This window comes from Myotis myotis, unplaced genomic scaffold (genome assembly GCF_014108235.1).
Source record: "Myotis myotis isolate mMyoMyo1 unplaced genomic scaffold, mMyoMyo1.p scaffold_m19_p_6, whole genome shotgun sequence".
Taxonomy (NCBI): domain Eukaryota; kingdom Metazoa; phylum Chordata; class Mammalia; order Chiroptera; family Vespertilionidae; genus Myotis; species Myotis myotis.
Window position 1 is genome coordinate 19,419,078 of NW_023416368.1, and position 24,965 is coordinate 19,444,042.

Below are 24,965 nucleotides of genomic sequence, written 5' to 3' on the forward strand. Positions count from 1 at the left end.
GTACCATAGAGGGCAGCACACCTATCAGACATCTCCATCATCATAGATGACATTGACCTAGAATACAAGCTCCTCTAAGGCAGGGTCCCACTGTCCATCTTGCTCATTGCTGTACTCTAGTGCCCATCCCAATGCCTTTGCCACATAGTAGATGCTCAAATATTTATTGAATAAATATATAAATGAATGAATTAAAGAAATTATAAAAAAATATTACTGAATGGCTACCTGTAAGGAAAATCTTAAGACTGAGAACTAGAATGGATAGTTGGGAGTAGATTTGACAAGGATTCCACCCCAGCCCCGAGATATAGATTGCCATAAAACACATTGCACATGTAATTGTTGCTGGTTGACTTACCCCTCCCCACATCCTATCTAATAATAGAGAAACATGATAATTAACCATAATTTTGCTACCCTTCCCATTGGCTAATCAGCGAGATATGCAAATTAACTGCCAGCCAAGATGGCGACCGGCAGCCAGGGAGCTGAAGCGAATGTGAGGCTTGCTTGCTCCAGTGATGGAGGAAGCCAAGGTTCCCCGCCTGCTGCAGCCCAGCTCTGAGCTCCGGATGCAACAATGTTGCAATTATAGAACCTAAACAAACCCCAGGTACCTGCTTTCAGCCAGCGCGGCCTCAGAGCTTAGAGAGGCCAGTGATGGCAACAGAGTTTCAATTATAGAATCTAAACAAACCCAGGTACCTGCTTTCAGCCGGCAATAGCCTCAGAGCTGGAGTCAGCTCTCAGCTCCAGTGACAGCTATAAAAGGTAAATAAATCCCAGAATAAAAAAAAGAAAGAAAGAAAAAAGGAGAGGCTGGGAGCTTCAGTCACCCACCAGCCTGAAAACAGCCCTCAGCCCCTCACCCAGACTGGCCAGGCACCCCAGTGGGGACCCTCACCCTGAAGGGGGTGTGACCAGCTGCAAACAGCCATCAGCCCGTCATCCAGGCTGGCCAGGCACCCCAGTGGGGACCCCCACCCTGAAGGGGGTGTGACCAGCTGCAAACAGCCATCATCCCCTCATCCAGGCTGGTCAGGTACCCAAGTGGGACCCCCACCCTGATCCAGGACACCCTTCAGGGCAAACCAGCCGGCCCCCACCCATGCACCAGGCCTCTATCCTATATAGTAAACGGGTAATATGCAAACTGACCCTAACAGCAGAAGGACTGGGAATGACTGGTCACTATGACACACACTGACCACCAGGGGGCAGACGCTCAATGCAGAAGCTGCCCTCTGGTGGTCAGGGCACTCTCACATGGGAGGAGCTCTGCTCAGCCACAAGCCAGGCTGATGGCTGCCAGTACAGCGGTGGTGGTGGGAGTCTCTCCTGCCTCCTCAGCAGCACTAAGGATGTCTGACTGCAGCTTAGGTCTGCTCCCCGCTGGCAAGTGAACATCTCCTGAGGGCTGCCGGGCTGCCAGAGGGATGTCTGATTGCCATCTTAGGCCCAATCCCCTGGGGAGAGGGCCTAAGCCAGCAGGTGGTCATCCCCTGAGGAGTCCCAGACTGCAAGAGGGCACAGGTCAGGCTGAGGGACCCCCCCCCCCCCCGAGTGCACAAATTTTTGTGTACCAGGCCTCTAGTTAGATTATAAGATCCTTCTGGGTAAGGACTTTTTCTTGCTCACTACTGTATTCTCAACACCCAAAACAGAGCCTATATATGATGATAAAATCCAGACCATCTTGTCCTTTTCCATACACTTATTTTCGTATAAAGAAGTAAAGTGACTATTGTATTCCATTTCCCAAACATCCCACTTGTATCATTACCCTTCAGATTGCCTTCCCACTTGTATTTGTCTGTTCTCTCCTTTTGTCCATAGATCTCTCCCCCCTCTTGGTAGCTCTTTGATATCTACCTGAGAGTAGATGCTGAATTTCTTCCTCCACTCAGTGTGACCTGCCTCTTCTGGCAGGGACTTGTGCTCAGCATTTCTCCTTTCTACCCACAACAAATAGCTATCACCCTGAGTTAAGCATTTAATGGAGGCCAGTGGTTAAAACATTTCTTCTTCAATTATTTCTTGGCATTGTCTTAAGTCTGAATCGTACTCATCTTTTGGGGGCTCCGCCTAAATCTTGTCGCCTTCATGAAGACTTCTCTTATTCCCAGAATGAAATGGGAACAAGCTTTTGACTTTAGACTAAGCACATTTGAAAATAAGTCATTTGCTTCTAGCCCAAAGATGCCAACATACAGCACTCCGAAGCCCCTCCGCAATCAAGTAATTTCTTTATCCTCTCACCTCTCATAGCAATTTATCTATTCCTCTCCTGTGACAGATATTACTACCCATCTTGCATTGTAATGATTTATGTGCAGGCCTTATCTCTGTAAGACAGCAATTCATCTCTATATATTATCCAGCTTACACAGAATAGGCATTCAATAAGTGATTTTCATGTAAATGAGACACAGCATGTTGTGCTGGGCCCATGGTTTGAATTTTAAATCCTTACCTAATAATTTTTATGTCAAACATTTCCAAAATGTGGAGAAGAAAAAGAGCCTTTCAGTCCTATGCATACACAATAACAACAAATTAGCTTTATATAAAATATACAAGGACTTAAAATAGTATATTTAAAAATTATCAAAAACTCTACTCCATTCTAAATTCTCACTCGCATTGATACATCATTGTAAGGGCAATAGCCAAGGAGCAAGGAGAAGCCATGTTCTAGGAAAGTGGCACATTTTTATGACATGATTAGATAATAGGTTAGGATGAAAATATTGTTAAAAATGTGATGGAGAGGTTATTCATAAAAGCAAGCATGGCACTCATGATAACAAGAGCATGGTGAGGCAGATCAAGAAGCAGTCAAAATAAGACAGATGCTTTTTAAACTAAAATAGATGCTTTTAAAACTAATTACTCCACCACCCCCACCCCGAAATGATGGCACAGACTGTCTTTGCTCCGAAGTTCCTTCTCAATATTATGGCCCACCTGCCCAGTTCTAGTAGTAGTACCTAACATTCCAGCTTTGGAGACATACACCTTTGAGTTACGGCTTTTTATTTCTAGAGAGACTCATAAATTATAAAAGCCTCTTAAAGGGTTAATATAACAAATGTAAGCCATGAATATTTGAATATAATCTAGTAAATAAAAAAGGCTGATCACTAGGAAATATAGACGTATCTCTTGTCACATTTGTCAGTGGGACCATGGTGACTTCTCTGAGTCTCAGTTACCTTGTATGCAAGCTGAGGGGTACATGCACATGCACACACACAGGGACTTATGCACATGCAGACATGTATTTTTAAATAAATACATTTACTATAAAATAGGTAATAGGTACTAGAAAAGGCCACAAAGTTCTGTTCCTTTTTGTAGAAAATCAAAATGATTAGGTAACTCATAAAATCAACTGATTTATATTTTCTATTTTACATATGGAAAAACCATGACCCAAAAGCAATGATATCATTTTTTAGAAAATATTTTTCCATTTCCTTATCTTCTGGTGTTTTTTCCCCCTTTGGGGTACCTGTGACCTTCCCAATGCTAGATTATCAGGTTCAGGAGAAATCACACCTGTTCTCAACTCTAAGAACCTGTCACCCAAGAAGAAAATATGTAACATCTGGAACAGCCAGATGTCAGTCACAGACAACCACATAACAACAATAGAGGAAAATAGTGGGCAGTAACTTCTCTGCCCAAAGTAACCAAATTACACTGTTCCATCCACACTGGAGGCGGTGACTGATTCAGGAATAGTCAGGAGACAAGTTTAGCCAAAGAGTGGAGCTAAAGCCTTTGGGAGACTTATGGGGAAAGAAATTACTCCCTCCTTGAAATGAATGAGGGTCACCACATAGAATCTGAGAAGAGCACCAATACAGATGAAAGAAGAACTAAAGAGATGGGGCAAAAAATAGGTCCTTATAATATTGCTGGGATCCCTGATTCAGCAGTAACTGAAGCCAGCCAGAACCAACTCTGAACACGTTAAGCATGTGAGCTAAAAACTCCACCACCCCCTTTATTTTATTATTAATTTGTTTGTATGTATTTTTAATTTTGCTAAGGTCACTTTGACTTGAGCTTCTGTCACTTGCAACCAAAGGACTTATATGCTAGCATATAGGCCTAACCAATGGACACAGACAACAGGGGGGTGAGGGCATGAGTGGGGGGTGGGTAATGTGGGGATAAGGACATATATGTAATTACTTAATCAATAATTTAAAAAATGGGGGAAAAAACAACAACCGAATGAGATGTGAGGAAAGGCCAAGTTTACCAAGGAAAAGTGGCAGGACAAAAAAAGTCAATTCCAACAGTGTCACTCAATTTAAAATTTAAGGTTTTTTTCCTTAAATTGCATGGCTGTTCTCATCTGGGAGGGGACAAGATTTAGGTATGAGAATCACTTGGAGGAACTTTTCAAAAATGTACATTTACCTCCAACAGTCGCCTAACCCCACCCCCCTCGCCCCCCAAGACACTAAAACAAAGGCAGACTGGAGGTGGGAGGTGAGAAGGGCTGTGGAGATAACAATACAAGCAAATACACTTTGAGAAAGCTCCCCAAGTGATTGGTACTTCCCTAGCTCTAGAACAACTCTACACTCTAATGTTGCTTTGTTACTTTCAGTATCAAGGGCTCAATTATGTCGTAGAAGTGAGACTCATTTAAAGCGCTGCCTTACACTTTATGGAATCAAATAACTGGTTTCTGAGCTAGTAACGATGAACAATGCATGGGGGATTTTTTCCCCCAAAAGAAATGATTCACTTCTCTGGGTCCCTGAAATAAAATTAATTTTTAGAATTGCAGGAAATAAATGCATAACAAACACGCTTTTGAAAAGGGAACTTCACCAATGACTACTGGAGGGCCCCTTTGTCATAAATGACAAGATTTTCCAAGATGTAGAACAAACAGCCACTGTGAAAAGCAGTTTCCTCAAAAAAATTTAAAATGGAACTGCCTCATGACCCAGTGATCCCACTTCTCGGAATATGTCCAAAGAAACCAGAAACACTAATTCAAAGGGATATATGCACCCCTATGTTCCTTGCAGTGTTATTTACAATAGCCAAGATATAGAAGCAGCCCAAAGGTCCATCATAGATGAGTGGATAAAAAAGCTGTGGGACACTTACACAGTCGAATACTATTCAGCTGTAAAAAAAAGAAATAACTCTTATCCTTTGCGACAGTATGGATGGACCTGGACAGCATTATGCTAAAAGAAATAAGCCAGTCAAAGAAAGACAAATACCATCTGATTGCACTCATGTTCAATCTAGTAAACAAAATAAATGAAGAAACAAAATAGAGAACAGACTGACAGCTGAAAGAAGGAGGGAGTTGTGAGGCTGGGTGAAAAAGGTGAAGGGATTAAGAGAGAGAGAAAAAAAAAAACCCTCATAGACACAGACAGCAGTACGGTGATTATCAGAGGGAAGCGGGGGTGGGAGGAGACCAATTCTGAACAATGAGCAGTGCCTGCCAAGAACACTACATTGAAAACTGTGAAGCCTCACCTCAAACCAATGGGAAATGGTATCATGATCAATTATTGATGTCTGTCATGGTCATGGAAAGGGAAAGTGGTAGCCTGAGTATAAGTTACTCATCCTCTCTGACCTAAACCATCCACAAGTAATACAGGATTCTCAAATGAATAACTGCATTGACACTGGGCAATGATTTTAGAGCTAAACAGCAACAAAGTGGCTTGTGTTGAGAAGTAACCCTTAAGTGTTGGCAGCAATGTCAGTCAACAACTGCACCTCTACTGACCTTCCCAGAGACATTTCTCTCCTATTTCCTTCCATCTAGTGCAAGCCAGCGGGATGATTCATAACTGACAACTTCCACTCTCAGAGAGAGACACAGCTTCTTTCTGAGAAAAGTTAAGTATATGAGTTTAAATTCTTGGTACCAATCCTACTTCCTCCAAAAAATAAGCTGTGCATCCTTGTGCTAATCATTTGACCTTTCTGAGCTGCAGGTTCTTTGTCTATACCTTGGAGATGCCTCCATTAAAATAACACATGTAAAAGTGCTTTGGTACATTTGATATTGAAAAATGCTAATTAAATATGAGTTATTACTAGATGAAAAAGACCACAGAGAGCTTACTATGTAACACTGAGTGATATTTTGCAGTTCCAAGCCCTACAGGTCTATCTATTCCACTTATGACTAAGTGAGCTCAATTCTACCACATGGGGGGATAACTCTATTATGCCGACTCATGGAATGCCTTCAGCCTTGTCACCTGTTGAGCATCATTCCAACCTACCTCTAGGCTAGTTAGCACTCTCTTCATGAGCTCCCCTCTGGTTTGTCTTGATACCCTAATAGGATAGAACCTACTAATGTTGCCATTTTCTATCCCAGAAAGCTGATAATCTTCCCATTCCTGCCCATATTTCCACTGTCGATGCTATCCTTGGTCTATAAATACAGGTTCCTAGCTCCTCAAACCTCTAGCTATGCTCATCACCCATTTAACCAGATGAGCAGTTTTAGTGGGCAATTCTACCTTTGCATCTAAACCAGAATTTTTTGAGCCAACATTTTATACTCCTCATACTCTTTCTGAATACTGCTTGTAGCATTATCTTTCCCTTTCTTATTTTTAAAAGCAAATAATAGGTACTCTAGGAGCATTATCTTATTAATCCTCTTAAGAAACCCATGACGTCTGTAGACAAGAAAACAAATGCCCGTCAAGGTTAATAAAACTGTCCAAGGTCACACAGAGAGTACATAATGGAGACAGAATTTAAATCCATGTCTCCCCGACTCGGTAACCCATACTCCTTTTCAGAATACTGTGCTGTCTTTCAAAATCTTCATCCATCTTGCAATTATTTTCATTCTGGAGCTCAGATTATGACTGTGCCAGAAAGTTCTATAACAATCATTTCATCATCCAGGAAACAGATACACCGTTACAGCAAGCACAGTTTAAATACTAGTCAGCATTGCTGAAGCTGATGACCGGCCTCTGTATTTACCCATAATACCCATGACCTTTGAACAACAGTAAGGAAAAAACTATGGGTCAGTATTCCTGGACATACAATTAGGACAGAATAAGAAAATATTAAATGTCTCTATTTTGCAAGTTGGAAGTGAAGACGCAAGTCAAATCCTTATGGTTCTCATGGGTTATGTCAGAGGTCTAGACAGAGATAGCCAATTGTGTTCCAAAACCCTGGGCTCCGGGGGATTCCTAAGTGTACAATTATAGAACTCAGCATTTATTTTTTAACCCAGCAATTTGAAAGTAGAATTTTCTGATTAAAAAAAAAAGGTCAAATGATTTACTTAAAATCACTGCAGCTAATACTAACCAAAGGGTCAGGCTTGTAATAGAATATAAATCAGCATATATGGCTTCCTTCATGGAGGAAGTATTGCCAGGAAAACAAAAAATCAGCTGACCCAAACAGCATGCTTAGTGACGTAATTGGTGTAACTGATTGACATTCTGTGCGTGCTCCTTAGGCAGTGCAGTGTAGTCATAAGCCGTTTGCAAATTGGCAGTCCCTGGGCCATATTTTGAGTAGTACTGACTGCAACCAAGTCATTTACAAAGCCAAGATTGGAAACCAGCTTTCAGATAGCCAAACCTGAAACATCATTCAAGCATGTTTAATTTTTCTCTTTATACTATTAAATTTCTCAGTAGCTTTATTCTGTTAAAGTGCTCCGTGACACTCAAAATGGACAGACTGTTAATTACTCTCCAAATTTTAGTGCACAAATACTTATTAGCATACCTGAACAAGTGACCCCAGGAATACAGCTTAGAAACCCGTGTCCACTACCTAACTCACCATTTGGATGAAAAGCAACACTCCCCAGGCAGGTTTCGGCTCTCCTGTTCTTGGAGAAAGGCCTAAATGACAGAGAGCTCTGTAACCCAACCAGAGTTCACAGGAGCCCAGGAGCAAGATAAAAATGCCAGCAAAAACCAAACCAACAGAACAAACACATGCAGCCCTTGGTAGGTATTTTTCTCCCTTTATGTGCAAAGGGTTGCTCCTTGTTGATCACTCACCTGAGAGTCTATGACAGGCACTTTGGTAGAGGACAGACATGAACCAGAACACCCTGTCACAGGCCTTGAAGGGCTAGCAATGGCAGGTACAGAATTTCTATACACAGGACAATTAAGCCGATAATGGGGATAAGCGGAGATGGGGGTGGGGGTAGGCAAGTAAGTGGCTCACCTTGAATTTGAGTGTGCATAGCAAAATTATTGTTAGATTGTATAATTGGTTGAAGGGCAAAATTTGGTGAGGTTGAAAGAAACTGTGGAAGGATGACATCCCCTGATCCTCCCCTGAGGGCTGCCTTTAGAAATGGGCCTTCTCACGGGGGACAGGTGACAAAACAGATTCTAATATGCACAGGAGTGCTCTGAGCAAGGAACAGCACACTGTGCTCAGGCAGACCAGCGAAGGGAAAATGTTAATCCACATCCATAGAAGGAAAATAAATATAATTGCTGCTAGACTGCCACATTTAAAATAGAAAATGTAGGATTCTCACTTGTTGCCCTAGTGAAGACGACCTTGTACAACAGCCTGTTTGAATAATAATAACATTAATAATGTACTGAACTGACACTCCCTCTGCTTACTTTCAAAACCTCTGTACTGGGAACAGAAAACGGAGGTTCTTATACTGTCACCTATCAACCAAATAGCATTGGATAAATCTCTTATATATGAGACTCAGTTTCTTCACCCATAAAATGGAAGAGTTAACCTGAAGTATCACTAAAATCCCTCTTGGCTCTAATATAATGTGATTTCATCAGATTCTTTAATGCCTCTCCGGTGTTCAGAGTTGTGGTTAAATGATCAGGCTCTGGGTTTGAATCCCAGTTTTGCCATTTACTGTTGGTATGACCTTGAACACATTCATTACTCCCTCTGGGCCTTATTTCCCCAACCTATGAAATAGAGATAACAAAAAGAATACCTACCCTGTAAGTTTTAGAGGAGATTAAATGAAGCAATGCATTTATTTAACTGAGTTGCTAGCATCTGGGTACAGCTCAATACATAATAGAAATTAATATCACCTTATACGTTTTATATTTTTAAGTTTCATGTAGTGCCCATTATAAAAACTGACAAATAGTACTCAATCAACAGGTGCTGAACTGAGCACATCCCAGGTCTATGTTCAATCATTAACCTTATTTTGATTTCTTAGACTCTAGTTTCATGAAAAATCTTATTTAACAAATATTTAATGTAGCACTTACTAAGTGCTGGGCACTCTATTCTAAACACTTGAAATACATTAACTCATTTAGTCTTCCCACCACCCTCTGAGTTAGGTATTATATTATCTTCTCACTTTAGAGGTGAGGAAACAGGCACAGTAAGGGCAAGTAGCATGTCCTAAAGCCTTGCCAACAACTAGCATGTGGCAGAGCTTGGATCTGGGCCCAGACAGCCTGGCTTTAGAACCTGTGCTCTTACCCACATGTGACATTACTAGCTTTACACTGTCTCAGGTTTCTCTTAACTTAACCCTTCTAGAATGTTCACTGTTCTCCTCACAGTCCTTCAGACAGTCCAAGCTGACTCACTCATTCATGTTGCTAAGCTTTTAATCCACCATCCCTTACACTACCTCCTACCCATCAAGTGGCCTCTCCCAGGTCCTATACTTGTTTGACCTGAATCTAAGATACCTTTATTCCCCGCCCCCCTCCCCTCATACAGTTGGCAGCTTTTCCTTTCACTCACTTTGATTTCCCCTGTCAGTCTATTTCATTTGCAAGCAGAGGGGTTAGGATAACATGTCCTATGCTTGATGCCTGACTGTTCCTACCCCATTAAAGTGTAAGTGAAAGATCCATAGTATCTTTTCACATGTAGGTTTCATGGTTGGCTGTCTGTTCTAAGACCACCCAAGAAAATTCCGTGTGCCCTGAAATATTAGGATGCATGACATTTATTTTCTTCTCACACACCCCTTCCCGCCCCCCCCCCCCCCCAGCCCCTCGCCCCCAAATTTGGAAACAATGGATACAGTACTCTCATTTGCCAAAAGCTAATCTAGAGTGACATCTGGTGGTTGTTTCTGAAAAGTTTCACAAAGACTGACTTCCTTATAGGTAGGTAAGGTTTGGTCCCTAAGGGAAACGTGTGTCATCCATCAGAACATATGTCACAACTGGGCTACCCACCAAGACAGCAGGGAGAATCAGGTGAGACCAGATGTGCAGAAATACCTCTACACCAAGCATGTCAAACTCGTGGCATGTGGGCCACATGCCTCGTTTATTGGGCCGGTGTTAGCCTTTGAGTTTGACATGCTTGCTCTACACTCAGTAAGTCATAAAAGTGTGGAGTACTTCTCCTCAGGAAGAGAGACTGCAGGCACTGAGGCCCAAGTTTAGAGACAGAAGTTCAAGTCCTATATTCCAGGCCTGAATGTTCACTCCTAGAGAATAGTCAAAGCCCCCCCCCCCCCCCCCCCCACACACACACACACCCATCCCCGCCTCTCTCTCTGGGCCTCAGTTACCTAATTTTCCAGCATTGTGTTACAAACCACACCTGCTCTAACTTCACTGCCCTTTTCTTCTTCTCACAGCCCTTCTTTAGTCCGATGGAAGCCAGTAACAGTCAAGTACGTGGAGGATAAAGAGTAGAAAGACAAATGAGTAAGTGGCAAAGCTAACCCATCATATCCCGTCTTCTCCACTGGAGGCAGCGCTACCCTATGGGAGCACACTGACCACCAGGGGGCAGATCCTGCATTGCACGACTGCCCCCTGGTGGTCAGTGCAAGTCATAGTGACCAGTCATTCACAGTTCGGTCCATTTGCATATTAGCCTTTTATTATATAGGATGAGTCAGTGACCAGAGGGCAGCCTTGGGGAAAATCATGAACTGTCAAACCTCAGAGGGAAGGTGGGGGAGTGGGGGAGGGTACTGAATCAGGCTCAAACTGGAGAGGGCTAACATCTAAAACTGGAAGAATTGATGTTCTGATAATAGACTTAATGGATTTTTTTGTGCCTGAAAAATAAGACCATTTGAAAGTGACAGCAAAAGCTATGACACATACCCAAGGTATTGTCAGGGATGTAGAAAACAGGTTTGACATAGTACAGAGTGATGGTGATGAAAGAAAAGAATAAAGTTGTTTCCTATTAGGTTTACCCAATCCAGTTCACTCAATAAACCATACTTGCTATTTTGGAGTGAATAGAATTGTTGATTTTGAAAGATGACTAAACAAAGGAAAGAACCCAACACAAAATCTCTGAAAGAATGGAAGAGACACAGACTGCAAGAGATAACAAAGAAAACGGTACACCATAAATGCCTTTCTCTGTCAAGGAAATTAGAACATTAATGCCCTGTACAGGAAATAAACCCATAACACACAATGATAAGAAAACTAGCAGAGTAAAGAAATACTGGCATTACATGGACGCTAGTAAAGGATGAGCAGTTACCCAAAGCAGAATTAACATTTATAAAAAACTAGAGGACCAGTGCACAAAATTCGTGCACTCAGGGGGTCCCTCAGCCGGGCCTGCACCCTCTCACAGTCAGGCAGTTGGACATCCTTAGCACTGCCGTGGAGGCAGGAGAGGCTCCTGCCACCACCAATGTGCGCGCCAGCCATGAGCCCGGGTTCTGGCTGAGCAGCGCTACCCTATGGGAGCACACTGACCACCAGGGGGCAGATCCTGCATTGCACGACTGCCCCCTGGTGGTCAGTGCATGTCATAGCAACCAGTCATTCACAGTTCGGTCCATTTGCATATTAGCCTTTTATTATATAGGATGAGTCAGTGACCAGAGGGCAGCCTTGGGGAAAATCATGAACTGTCAAACCTCAGAGGGAAGGTAGGGGTGTGGGGGAGGGTACTGTGTTGGGGTCCAGCCCCAGCAGGTCCAGGGGTTCCCCAAGGTGTGGACAGAGTCGGCGAAGAAGGAATGACACGGAGGCAGCATTCAGGTGATCATCATGGCCAGGTTCCTCAGCCAAGTTCTCCAGCCAAGTTCTGTCTAGGATCTCCAGCCAGGTTCTGTAGCCATGTTCTCCCGCTAGGTTCTCCAGCCAGCTTCGGTCGCCAGATTCTGTCTTTAGGTTCTTCAGCCAGGTTCCATAGCCATGTTCTCTTGCTAGGTTCTCCAGCCAGGTTCTCTAGCCAGGTTCTGTCCAGGATCTCCAGCCAGGTTCTGGCTAGGTTCTCTGGCTAGGTTCTATCCAGGTTCTCTTGCCATGTTCTCTCAGTTGGTTCTCTAGCCAGGTTCTGTCTTTTATTGTCTTGTTACATCTGTATTTATACCAGTTGATTTTAATCCTGTCAATTTCTATTCCAAAGGTTAGGGGGTTTCTTATCTCCATTCCAGGGAGTAAAGATTATGTAGCTTAAGGGTGATTGTTTGTAGTTAAAGTGATTAACTACCTGCCTGGCATTTAGTTAAGGGGTTTTATTCCCTCCCTAACTTCAGGGAAAAATCCCTACCTGGGGAAACAACCTTTCTCGGAGAGGTGACCTTGGTTAAAACACATAGCGCTAAGGGGAGCAAACATATTAAGAACAGTATGCTATATACGCCAGGTCCCTTAAAACATATGCTATGCAGGTGTTTCTTTCCTGCAGTGACTATGTCAAGCAGCAAGGATGGACCGGCTTCCGGCAGCACTGGGGAAGAGATCAACCAAAGAACTCGTATGCATGCAAATAAGCATTATCAATGGACACAGACACTAGTGGGGTAAGGGCATGTGCTGGGGGTGGGAGTGGCCAGGAGAGGTCAATGGGGGGAAAAGTGAGACATATGTAATACTTTAATCAATAAAGAATTTTTTAAAAAGACTCAGATAAACACAAGTAGAGAAAATACAATAAATATTAGGGGATAGTCAGGAAGGTCTGTTAGATTAAGACTGTTCTTTCTGAAGAAGAGAAAAAATAATTTCCATAGAAAAAATTACTCAAAGATATATTAGAAGAAAACAGGTGTGCTCTCCCTCTCAGAAGCATGCCCATGTCTTGTCCTTCCCCATCTTCTTCCCCCCAGGTGCCTTACCTTTGTCCTTCTCCCTTCTAAGCTCCAAGGGCCCTTCTTTTGCCTCTGCAACATGTTTCCTGCGCCTGTGCAGCCAAGCTGGCTCACTTCTACTACCTCTATAACTTTCTAAATATACTTTCTCTTATAATTTGAAAAAAATAAAATAAAAAGAATTTGGAAGTGAAGGCAGGAGTTTCTCTGAACATCCAATGAGTTTCCTGTTTTCTGAGAAAGTTTAATAAATATTGTCACAAAAATACTGATTGTTATATTTCACATGTTATACAAATAAGGTATAGAAGGAGGGTAGGGGGAGTGTGAAAAATGGATGAAGGTGGTCAAAAGATACAAACTTCCATTTATAAAATAAATCTGTCAGGGGATGTAAAGGACAGCATGGTGACCACAGTTAATAATACTGTTTTGTTTCATATTTGAAAGTTGCCAAGAGTAAATCTTTCAAGTTCTCATCACAAGAGAAAAAATTGTAACTGTGTGGTGATGGATGTTAACAAGACTTACTGTGGTGATCATTTTGCAATATATAAAAATATTGAACCATTAATGTTCAACTCCAGAAACTGTTATGTGTCAAATATATCTCAAAAAAAGAAGAGAAAGATGAAGCACTGTTGTATAACAAGTAGGAAAAAATCTCAAGAAATGCACACCTAGGCACATTGTAATGTAACCGCAAAACATTAAATCAAAGAGAAAGACTTAAAATCAGCCAGGGAGAAGAGATGAATTTCCTGCCATGAATAACAATTAGACTTACAGTAGGCTTAATATGGAAAATGGAACCAGAAAGTAAATGTCAGTCTAGAATTATGCACCCCATAAAACGATTTAAACATGTTTTCACAGACAAATAATTCTTAAGAGCTTGTCACTAGTAGAATTTTAATAAAGAAATTCTTAAAGGATTTATTTTATGATTATGAAATACCGAAAGATGACCTAGGAAGTTCAAAGATTTTTTTTTTAAAGGGAGCAAAGAAGTTGGTAAGTGCAAAAATAAACGTAAATTTTGTCTGAAAATAATAATCCTAGACTGGAAGGCACCCGCTACCACCTTAGGCCTCTTTGCCTCACTAGGGCCCTCCAGAGAGCTGGCGCCCAGGTCCCTTAATCCTTCTGGGGAACCAACCTTGTGCCTCCCGGAGATCCACGCGCCCACCTGGAAACACGTGGGAAACCAAGCCTCCAAAACCGCACTGCCTCCTAGCAATACAGTGGGAATATCTGAAAGGGACTCCAAATGGCAATAGTACCCCTCTCCCCTCCGCACCCCTCCTGCACCACCCGGCCTGAAGTCACCCCCTCCTCCTCAGGGGAAGCAGTAGAATATACTTCTACTCTAAGCCAGTCTTTGAGGGATTGCAGTATCACCCCATTTCCTTGGTGTCTCCATAAAATAGTTCCTCCAGTGAAGGCGATGAAGATAATTGACAATACTACCCTGCTCTTTCATTGTTCTGCACTGGGGAGTTGTGATTTCTAAGAATTATGACATAATCAGAGTAGTTCCATCTCCTGATTTGGATTAGTTCTGGGGCATGACCAAGATCAGGTGGTAGTCCTCTAAGATTAAAGGCCATGGCCTGGATCATGGTGAATTCGTCAAAGCAAATAATGCCTGTGAGATGGCCATGCAGCAGCCAATCAGGGCTCACCCTGTTGGTGACACCCAGTCCTTACTATATAATTTTGAATTCCTATAAATCCATTAAGGTCAAATTAAATTTTATCTCTCATTGATGTGTTAGTTCTATATTGCCACTAGCTAGTAAATTGTGAATTTTCAGTAAATGTTTCATAATAACTCCAAATATGAAATATGACTAAAAAAGAAAGAAAATAATAGTACCAATCTGTGGGCTTAAGAAGCAATAAATGCTATACAAAAATTACATGTAAATTGGGAGGGTTGTGATCAGAGATAAAATACTCTTAAGGTCCTTGAAATTTTAGTAGAGAAGTTAATATGCTGACCAACTTTAGATTGTTAACTATGGATAACTGTACATAGAAATAGGTAGGAACCATTACCTTTCCACATATTTTTCCTACTTTCAAGACCCATGTCAGTTAATAGTTTTTAGTGACACCTTCCCTGAGCACTCTGCCCTCTGGGTTTCCTTCTCTTCCTACCTACAATTTATAATTTAAATTGAATCATATCTTGAATGTTTACATACTTGGTCTTGTCTCACAACATGGGTAGAAGACCTAAAGACAATGGCCATGTTTTAGCCTTTAATTCTCTTTTTCTCTCACTCTTTCCCTACCCCACTCCATACCCCTGCTCCACACACTCACCCTAAAAAAAAAGCTCTATATATGTATGAAGACCCAAAATCATTTTGGTGAATAAATTCAGAGATTCAGTATGTTAACTTGCTGATTAACCTTTGTTACTTTCTTTCTTTTACCATGCCTTCTCTAGTTCAATTTTTGAAATGTTTTTCTACTTAGCACAAAGCTGTATTGTTGTTTTTTTTAATGTTTTCTTTACTTAGCACAATGGAGTTTTGATTTCTTCATTTTCAATTCATCTTTAATGAATCTTTGTGGTCCTTGTTGCTCTATGAAAACACTTTTTGTTTATGTCCACTAGATGGCACCCACGTCACTAGTCTAATGGGGAGCCCAGTGGAAAAATGTGTGAGGCAATGAAATGAAGGTCTTAATATACAAGCAGCAGTAGCACACAACCTATTAGCTGTGGTGGCATATCTATGACAGATGAGGCAATTACCAGGACCTGTGTATGGAATTTAATACAATCAAAATGTGCCAAGTTTCTAACACAATTAAAACATATTCTTACCATATGATCCAGCAATCCTGCTCCTTGGCTTTTACCCAAATGAATGGAAAATGTATGCGCTCACAAAAACTTGCACACAGGCTCCTACAGAAGCCTTGTTCATAATTTCCCAAAGCTGGAAGCCACCAAAATGCCATTCAGTAGATGATGGATAATCTGAAGTAACATCCAGATAATGGAATATTTATTCACTACTAAAAAGAAAAGGGCTATCAAGCCGTGGAAAAGACACGAGAAACCTTAAATGCATATTATTAAGGGAAAGAAGCCAATAGAAAGAGGCTGCACATTGCATGACTAAATGCACATATATGACATTCTGGAAAAGAAAACTATGGAATTGGGGGGTAAGGGAGAGGAAAGGATAAATAAGCAGAACACAGAGGATTTTCAGGGTAGTAAAACTGTTCTGTATGACACATGTCATTAAGTATTTTTTAAAACCCACATAATGTATAACCCTAAAGTAAACCATAGACTTTGGCTGATAATAAAGTGTCAATGATAATGTCATATATTGTAACAAATGTGTCATGAGATATTGATAGTAGGGAAGGCAGTGTATGTGTTGGGGAATGCTGTATACTTTTGCTGTGAACCTAAATTTTGTCTTACAAATAAAGTCTATTTTTAAAAAATACTCTAGGACATTGATTCTTCATATCTATCCTCTCTCCAATACCCCAACCTTCCATATGCTTAGACCCAATGGATATACCACCTCTTGATTTCTCTCAGTCACTTACTTCATCCATTAAGAAATCCCATAGACCCTGCTTTCAAATACAGGCAGACTATGACCACTTCTCACCAAATCCACTGTGTCTACCTTAGTCGGTCATTATCTCTGTGAATTGATGCAATAGCCTCCAAACAGCTGTTCCCTTTGCTTCCACTCCCCTCTTTAGTCCCTTCACAAAAAGAATTCCTATGAGAGCAAAAAAAATTGATCTTATCACTCTCCATATTAACCCCCCTGCTGGCTTCAAACTATCTAATCTAATAAAAGAGAAACATGCAAATTGACTGTAACTTCACTATGCCCCAAGCCACGCCCACCAGCCAATCAGAGCACTATTGCAAATTAACCCAACCAAGATGGCAGCCAGCAGCCACTGAGCTGGAGCAAGCAGGAGGCTTGGTTGCCCTGGCAATGGAGGAAGCCAAGCTTCCTGTCTGCCCTGGCTGGCTGTGGCCTCTGCTAAAGGCAACAAAGTTTCAATTATAAAAGATAAATAAACCCCAAATACCTGCTTCCAGCCAGCCTCCACTGGGAGCTTGGGTGACTGGGGGCCATGGCCAGCCTGCAAACAGCCATCAGCCCTTCACCCAGGCTGGCCAGGCACCCCAGTGGGGACCCCCACCCTGAAGGGGGTGTGGCCAACCTGAAAATGGCCCTCAGCCCCTCACTCAGGCTGGCCAGGCATCCCAGTGGGACCCCCACCCTGATCCGGGACACCCTTCAGGGCAAACCAGCCAGCCCCCACCCATGCACCAGGCATATAATAAAAGGGTAATATGCAAATTGACCCTAACAGCAGAACGACTGGGAATGACTGGTCACTATGACACACACTGACCGCCAGGGGGCAGACGCTCAATGCAGGAGCTGCCCCCTGGTGGTCAGTGTGCTCCCCCAGGGGGAGCTCTGCTCAGCCACAAGCCAGGCTGATGGCTGCCAGCACAGCAGTGATGGCAGGAGCCTCTCCCACCTCCTCAGCAGTGCTAAGGATGTCCAACTGCTGCTTAGGCCTGGTCCCCGCTGGCAAGTGGACATCCCCCGAGGGCTCCTAGGCTGCCACAGGGATGTCTGACTGCCAGTTTAGGCTCGATCCCCTGGGGAGCGGGCCTAAGCCAGCAGGTGGACATCCCCCGAGGGGTCCCAGACTGCGAGAGGGCACAGGCCAGGCCTACGATCCCCCCCGCCCGAGTGCACAAATTTTTGTGCACCGGGCCTCTAGTCTATATATAAGACTAATATGCTAAGCATCTGACCATCCAACCAGTCACTATGATATGCACTGACCACTAGGGGGCAGATGCTCAATGCAGGAGGTGCCCTGATGCACACTGGCCATTTACAAAGAAACGGCACCATGCACCTGGTGCCGACAAAGCACCACTCAGCTTCCCCAAGTGGGACACAGGCTTTGCCGCCATTCCGGAGCAACACCCCACCAAATTGTAGCTGATGTGGCTGAGAACCCATGGCACAAAATGCGGCCCACAGCCCAGCGCAGCCCGGAAACGGTGGCTGTGGACACTGGGTAATGACATCATGTAGCAACGCCCAGCTTCCTCTCCCTAGCGACTAGCCTCCTTGGAGTTTCTTCAGCCCAGGAACACAACTTGCTTTATAGCCAGGTGCAAACATTTTACACTTTAACCAAATGTCTGTGAAGCATTTTCCTGGAGCCTCAGCTCATTAGATCCTCACAGAAGTCCTGGAGTAGGTAGATAGGAGACTTGATTGAATCCTATTTTCTTTTCATCAGCCGGAAAATGGAGATTTAGAAACTTGACCCGACTGAAAAGAAGAAATGGTGGACCTTGAAAATTACTTCAGGTTTTCTCACTGCGCAGAATATAGTCAAACACTGCTGCAGTTAAACATTTTACTCTTTGTTCTCCCTGCATGATCTACAATAATAATCTGCTTCATGTCGATATTTACTGCTGTGTTGCTGACAATTACCTGAAAGAGAAGTTGGGGTGCTTCCCTGGCCTTGAAAAAGTTTAGCTAAATCAGAAAGCAGGTCTAATTAAGCAAGTTTATGTGTGCGGTACATATAAAGCTCTCACTGGTGCCAATTGCATGTGTGTTTCGATCTGTCATTGTCCATTGTGAATTTGGTTGACACTTCTATTATTGAGAAAGGGCAAATAGCAATATTAAAATATTTCTTTTAATTAATTTCCTTTCAATGTGCACAAATTTGTGCACTGGCCCAATGGTATATAAATAAAAGCCAAACTCCTCACATATAGCCTATAAGTCCCAAATGGTCTGATTACTGCCTACCTCTCTAAACCCATTCTTGTGGTATCTCTAGATGACTGGATTCATTTCATTACTAACTTATTATTATCTCAGGGTCTTTGCACATATTCAATCCTTTGCCTATTGTATATATTCACACGACTGAACCTTTCTCACGCTTCAAATCTCAGCTAATTTTACCTCCCTACAAAGATTTCATCTTACCACTCTTGTTAATGTGTTTCCTCCAGTGACTCTCCATCACTATTCATTTTTTATAACCATTTGATAGTATACTTCTTATGTGTATCATCTGATTTCTCACAGTAGAATATCAAACCCATGAGTATGGACAGATGCTAAGGGGGCTGCTGTTATTCCCACTTTCTGATATTCACACCCTTGTGTAATCCCCTCCCCTGGTATATGGGTTGAAACTATTCCTATTAGAATACAATAATAGAAGTGACATTTAATTTGTTCTTGAATACACGAGATTGTGATGTGTCTCTTACTAGAACTCTCACTTCCTTGCTGGCTTTGCAGAAGCAAGTGGCCATGGCATAAGATGCTCTTTGGGGAGTGCCACAGGAGAGGTCGCTTCTGGCCGACAGCCACTGGGTCTGGTAGCATGCATGGAATTGAACATGGCCAACCAACACCTGATATTGGAAGCAGAGTCTTCCCCAGTTGAGCTATCAGGTGAGATAGACTTTGAATTCTTATATGTGTGATGTGTACTGAAAGATTTAGGGCTCCAGATGCATGTATATTAGGGAAAAAAGTGTCTTAATCCTGAGGAATCTAGGACTTTTGGGTATTTTTTGAGGAAATGATCATTAAACTTAGTTGAAGGATGATTTAAACAGGCAGAAGAGTCACTGGACAAATGACACAAAGTCAGCTGCACTTTTCTCTACATCTTATTTTACAAACATTTGCATGGTGCTTCCTCTAGTACCCACATCTCAGGTTCTAAATAGCATCCCCCATTCCTTTTAGCACTAAGTCCAGGTGAGGTTAGGAAAGGTATAAGATGAGCCTGGGGCAGCATGTGCCAGGGAGGAAGGAAGTAGTCAAGTACGTGGGAGAAGAGAGGAGCCAGCCTAGAGGAGCTTTCATTGTCTAAATTTGGGACAACTTGACCTTTTAATACCAGGAATATGATGGCAATAGAGTAAACCACTTTGGATTTAAATAAAAAAGATTGGGTCCATAGTGATACCCAAAAAAAGAGAAGGGGAAAAAATTCTTTGCAAAGGACTGCCAGATAAATAATGTAGAAAAAAATAGGACATTACCACTCTCATCCTTCATTGTATTTACAATTCAGCTAAAGTCCATCAGTGGCTGCATAAACTTCTGGGTCAAAATATATTTGGGGATGTAATGTTCACACAGTCTCAAGATATCACCTCACAAATACCTAATATAACCAAAAAAAATACATACCTTTATGACAAAGATACCTAGCAGTCACCAACTGAATCAAGTGACCAAACTTAGTATAGCCAAAAGTTATATCTATCTCCTGAAATCTTCAAAAAGTTAACATCATGACAAATAAAACATTTATTTTTATCCCAGAATACAAGAAACCAAAGAGACATAAGAATCCAAGACAATGGATTAACTTTGGTTAGATTCTGGGTTAGAAAATAATGCTGTAAAAACATTTGTGGGACAATAAAAGGAATATGAATACAAATATCAGGTAACATTACAGAAATATTAATAACTTGCTTTGTTGTATTAATGGTATTGTGGTTATATGGAAACTATCCTTGTTTTTAGGTAGAGACATGCAGAGTTATTTAGGAGTGGTTAATTAAGGAGTAAAGGGTATAATGGAGATTTGGGTATAGAGTGAACTGTTCCTTTAAGTTTTCTGCAGGTTCGGAATTACAGGAGAAAAGACAAGGAAAACTGAATTTAAAAAATGAAAACTTTCCACAGAGAGGAGTGGGGAAATGGATGGGGAAAGAGAAAGATTGGGAATTCCTACAGATGTATTATGCTTCATCTCTTTTAAACCTCCTGAGGACACAGATGAAGGACACATTATCACTATCTCTATTCTGGAAATGAGGAAACAACAAAAACCAATTCCAGATAACAGTCTGGAAGGGACATAGCATGACGCAAAAGAGAGGTTATGCCACTTCTCTGTATCTTAAACATCTAAACTGACATTTACATGGGGTAATCCTATATAATAAAGAGGTAATATGCAAATTGACCCTCATGCCATCATGCCATCACAAGATGGCTGCACCCACAGCAGAGGCGGGGTTCCCATAATGAGTCATAACGAGCGATCAACAGGGACCTGAGGCTGTGTGGGGCCAGGGCGGGGGAACTGAGGCTGCGCTCCCTGCCTGGTGAGGCTTGACGGGGACCTCAGGCCACGCCCCCCACCCCGGCACCAGGCCGGGGTACCTGAGGCCCTGCCCTCGCCCTGGTGCCAGGCTGGGGGACCTGAGGTTGTGCCCCCCGCTAAGCAGGGCTTGACGGGGTATGTGAGGCTGTGCCCCCTGCCTGGCTCTGGGCTGGGACACCTGAGGCTGTGCCCCCTGCCCAGCGGAGCTTGACAGGGGTGGGGCTGGCCATGTCTGGGTCTCACGCAATTTTGAGGTGCACGCAGGTAGGTGGGGACTTGACTCTGGGTCCCATGGCGTGCCCCAGACGCTGACAGGAGGAAGATTTTCATATACATTTTACTAATTTTCTTTCATCTCTGACACTTCTACTACAGAGAAAGGGCAAATAGCAATATTAAAATATTTCCTCTAAATAATTCCCTTTTAATGTGCATGTATTTCGTGCACCAGGCCACTAGTTTCTTTATAACTCCTCTCCCCTCTAATTTTTCTGTATGAAAAACATAGGCACAAAAGAAAGAATTAATAGATGAATGAGGATAGAGTAAAAGTAACAAAATCATACAGAATCCCGTAAAAATTCTTCAGGTGTGTGTACTTTGCAAATCCCTAAACAGCAGATACAGAGAGATGCTTCTGACCCCTCAGTGAGATAATGGTGTGTTGCGATACCACGCCGTAGGTAGTGTTTCCCGTGCACCTGTCCAAAAGAGCTGGAAAACTGACCACGTACGCTATCCATCTTCTGTAGCTATGAGTCTATAGTGGGTAATCGGGACAATTTGTACAATTTGGGATGATTCCTTTCCTTGTTGCTGAATATTGTGAAGGACACTGTCCTGCTCTATACACAAGATAAAAGTCTGAGCACCAGACTTAAACAGGGGAGGCCTGCATACAAGTCATCACACCTGTGTGATCCTAAGTGAGTCGATTTCCTTCCCTGGGCTGTAAAAGGAGGGCGATGATAATCTCAGATTCTCTTAGTGCCAACACCCCACCCCTAGATTCTCCCTAGTCTTCTGATGTTGTTTGAGGCAGCATTCAGCTTGAGTATTGGTCTGACCTGAGGTGTATTCCTCCATTGTATATTTAAATAAACTACCCATTAGTGTTACTTCCCATTTCAGGTAAGTTTCACTAAAACACGGCTAATTTTTTGAGCTGAAGTTGACTCAGAGTCCGCTAGATGGCAATCTTGTCCGTTTTTCTTCCAAGACCTAAGAAGCAGCTTCAATCCCTCTTTTCAACATTTCCAGAACCTGCATTATGTGTCAAACCAGAGGGCTCAGCTCCTGCCTCCACAGACTTCACAATGCAACAACCCCTCAGAGAACTCAGTGCCGTCCACTTTATGTTTTTCAAATCAATAATCAGTACAAATGCAAGTTCTTTCTTTAAAGTCAAATGATGGCACTATCCTTTCAATGAAATTAACATTTAAATACAAACCATCATTGTGGAAGAAAAAAATCAGGAGGGAAATCGAAGTGCCTCTGGTGCTTCTTCTCCTGTCTGTGCTGCTTTAATTTCCATGCAAAGGACTCGTTGGTGAGGGCTGGAAAGAATTACCAACCACAGTCCCTGTACCCTCTACACAGCCGGAAGTACAGAGAGGCTAACAGCACCAAGGGGCCGGTGACAAGAACATTTAACTTGAGGACAGAGGGTAGGTCAAAGGCCTCTGGCCCACCCTAGCTGGTTTTGCCCAGTGGATAGAGCATCAGCCTACAGACTGAAGGGTCCTGGGTTCGGTTCTGTTCAAGGGCATATGCCCCGGTTGTGGGCTCGATCCCCAGTAGGGGCGTGCAGGAGGCAGCTGATCAATGATTCTCTCTCATCATTGTTTCTATGTCTCTCTCCCTCTCCCTTCCTCTCTGAAATCAATAAAAATATATTTATTTAAAAAAATAAGCCTCTGGCCTGGGACAGGACATCTCCCTCTGCCACTTATTGACTGTGAGACCTTGAGCCTCTATGAACCATAGCATCTTTCTCTGTAAAAATGGGGATAATTAGATACCTAATTTACAGAGGTTTTGTGTGAATTAAATAAGCTAACATAAGCAAACACTTAGAATAGTGTATGGGGGAAAAAAACAAGTGCTCAATAAATAGTCAGTGCTGTTGTTACTGGCACTATTACCAGTGTTTCCAAAAAGAAGTTTAATGATTATAATGATTCTTGTTGCTAATTAATTATAGCATATAATCATATGCTACTAGTTATGATTGGCCTTGTATTTAGATAATACTATGATAATTACCTCTTTGACATCAGCTATCTAATATTAGCCAGAAACCTTATGAAATAAATATATTATTCACAGCTAATGATAAACTAAAGCTCAGGAAAGTTTAGTAACTTGACCTAGTCACACAGCATTAGGAGGTAGAGCTGAAGTATAGGATAGGCTCTCTTAACCATAGAGCCAGGACTTTAAACCGTAGATTACAGCTAAGTGTCAGACTATAGCACTACCCTGCAGAGCAGACAGCTACTGTGACCATCACTTCACAGCCCTACAGAACTTCAGGGTCTTGTCAAGGTCACACAGAGTGGTAAGGGAATGCCTAATACCACAAACCAAGTGCCTCCACTCCTAAGCTGGTGTCTTTTATCTTATGCCAGCGCTATTCCCAGTGCGCAAACTGACTGGACCCTTTTGCCAAACAGACCCTGCTGGTTCAGTGTCTATGGATCATAATTGTTTCACAATTATGATCCATAGACACTGAACCAGCAGGGTCTATGGATCATAATTGTGAAACAATTCGTCATGCGGTTACTTTTCTTAAAACAATACTGCACTTTATCAGTGCACCTGCTACACAGACCGCCATAGAGGTCCAGGGTGATTCCTGCTGACACTGCAGAGCCCTGATGGTCATTTACATGAAAAGAAATACTAGGATGGCGACTTATTATACCCAGTCCGTTTGAATGAGGCCTAGGAAGAAAGACAGAAAGCAGTGCAAAAACCTCTGATGGAAAATAAATCTCAGGGGTGCCACGCCAGTGAAAAGAGTATGTTGTTATACGGGTGAAGAATTGGTATTGACTATTTTAAAATTCATTTCAAAGGTACTGCATCATTAAATCGCGAATTCTCAGACCAGGAAATTGGCTCGATTTATTCTCCTCTCACAGACGATGTTCTCAGAGGAAGCCATAAAGACGCCACAGTCAACATTTTTGTAAAAAAATGCCAGGAATCGGGTCTGTCAAGTGACGTGAATATCAAAAAATTTCACATAACCACGTCTACAACCAGGAAGGGCACTTGCATCTAATCTGCATTTTCTTGCTTAGAATGTTAAATCTTTGGTGGAAATAGGAAACATTTCACAGTTTCTTTACTATGCTTTTATTTCTATATATTTATTCTTCCCATGTACCCCTCAACGTTTTCATTCCCTGCCATCCTTTGAGGAATCCTAACATAAACATACTCGTGTCATCTGGTCCTGGCTCTCATCTTCAGTAAACAGCTCTCAGCAGCAGTGGCAGGTGCCTGCAGTCTTTACTGGCGCTCCTCGATGGCATCAGTGCATAGAAAAGTTGTTACATCTTCTTCCCCTGTCCTGGCACTCACCTTTTTTCTCAAATGCCACACCTGCCTCAACGCCTCTCCTCTGTCCCAATTCACTCTGAGCCTCACTAAAACCTTGCTCCAGTTAAGCCCCTTGTGCCTCTCTATTCTT

At 42.4% G+C, this 24,965-nt stretch overlaps 1 pseudogene; it reads left to right on the forward strand.

Moving 5' to 3' along the window:
• The first annotated feature begins 10,636 nt into the window (after nucleotides 1-10,636).
• LOC118657864 lies at nucleotides 10,637-14,412 on the forward strand (annotated as a pseudogene).
• Nucleotides 14,413-24,965: the final 10,553 nt, after the last annotated feature.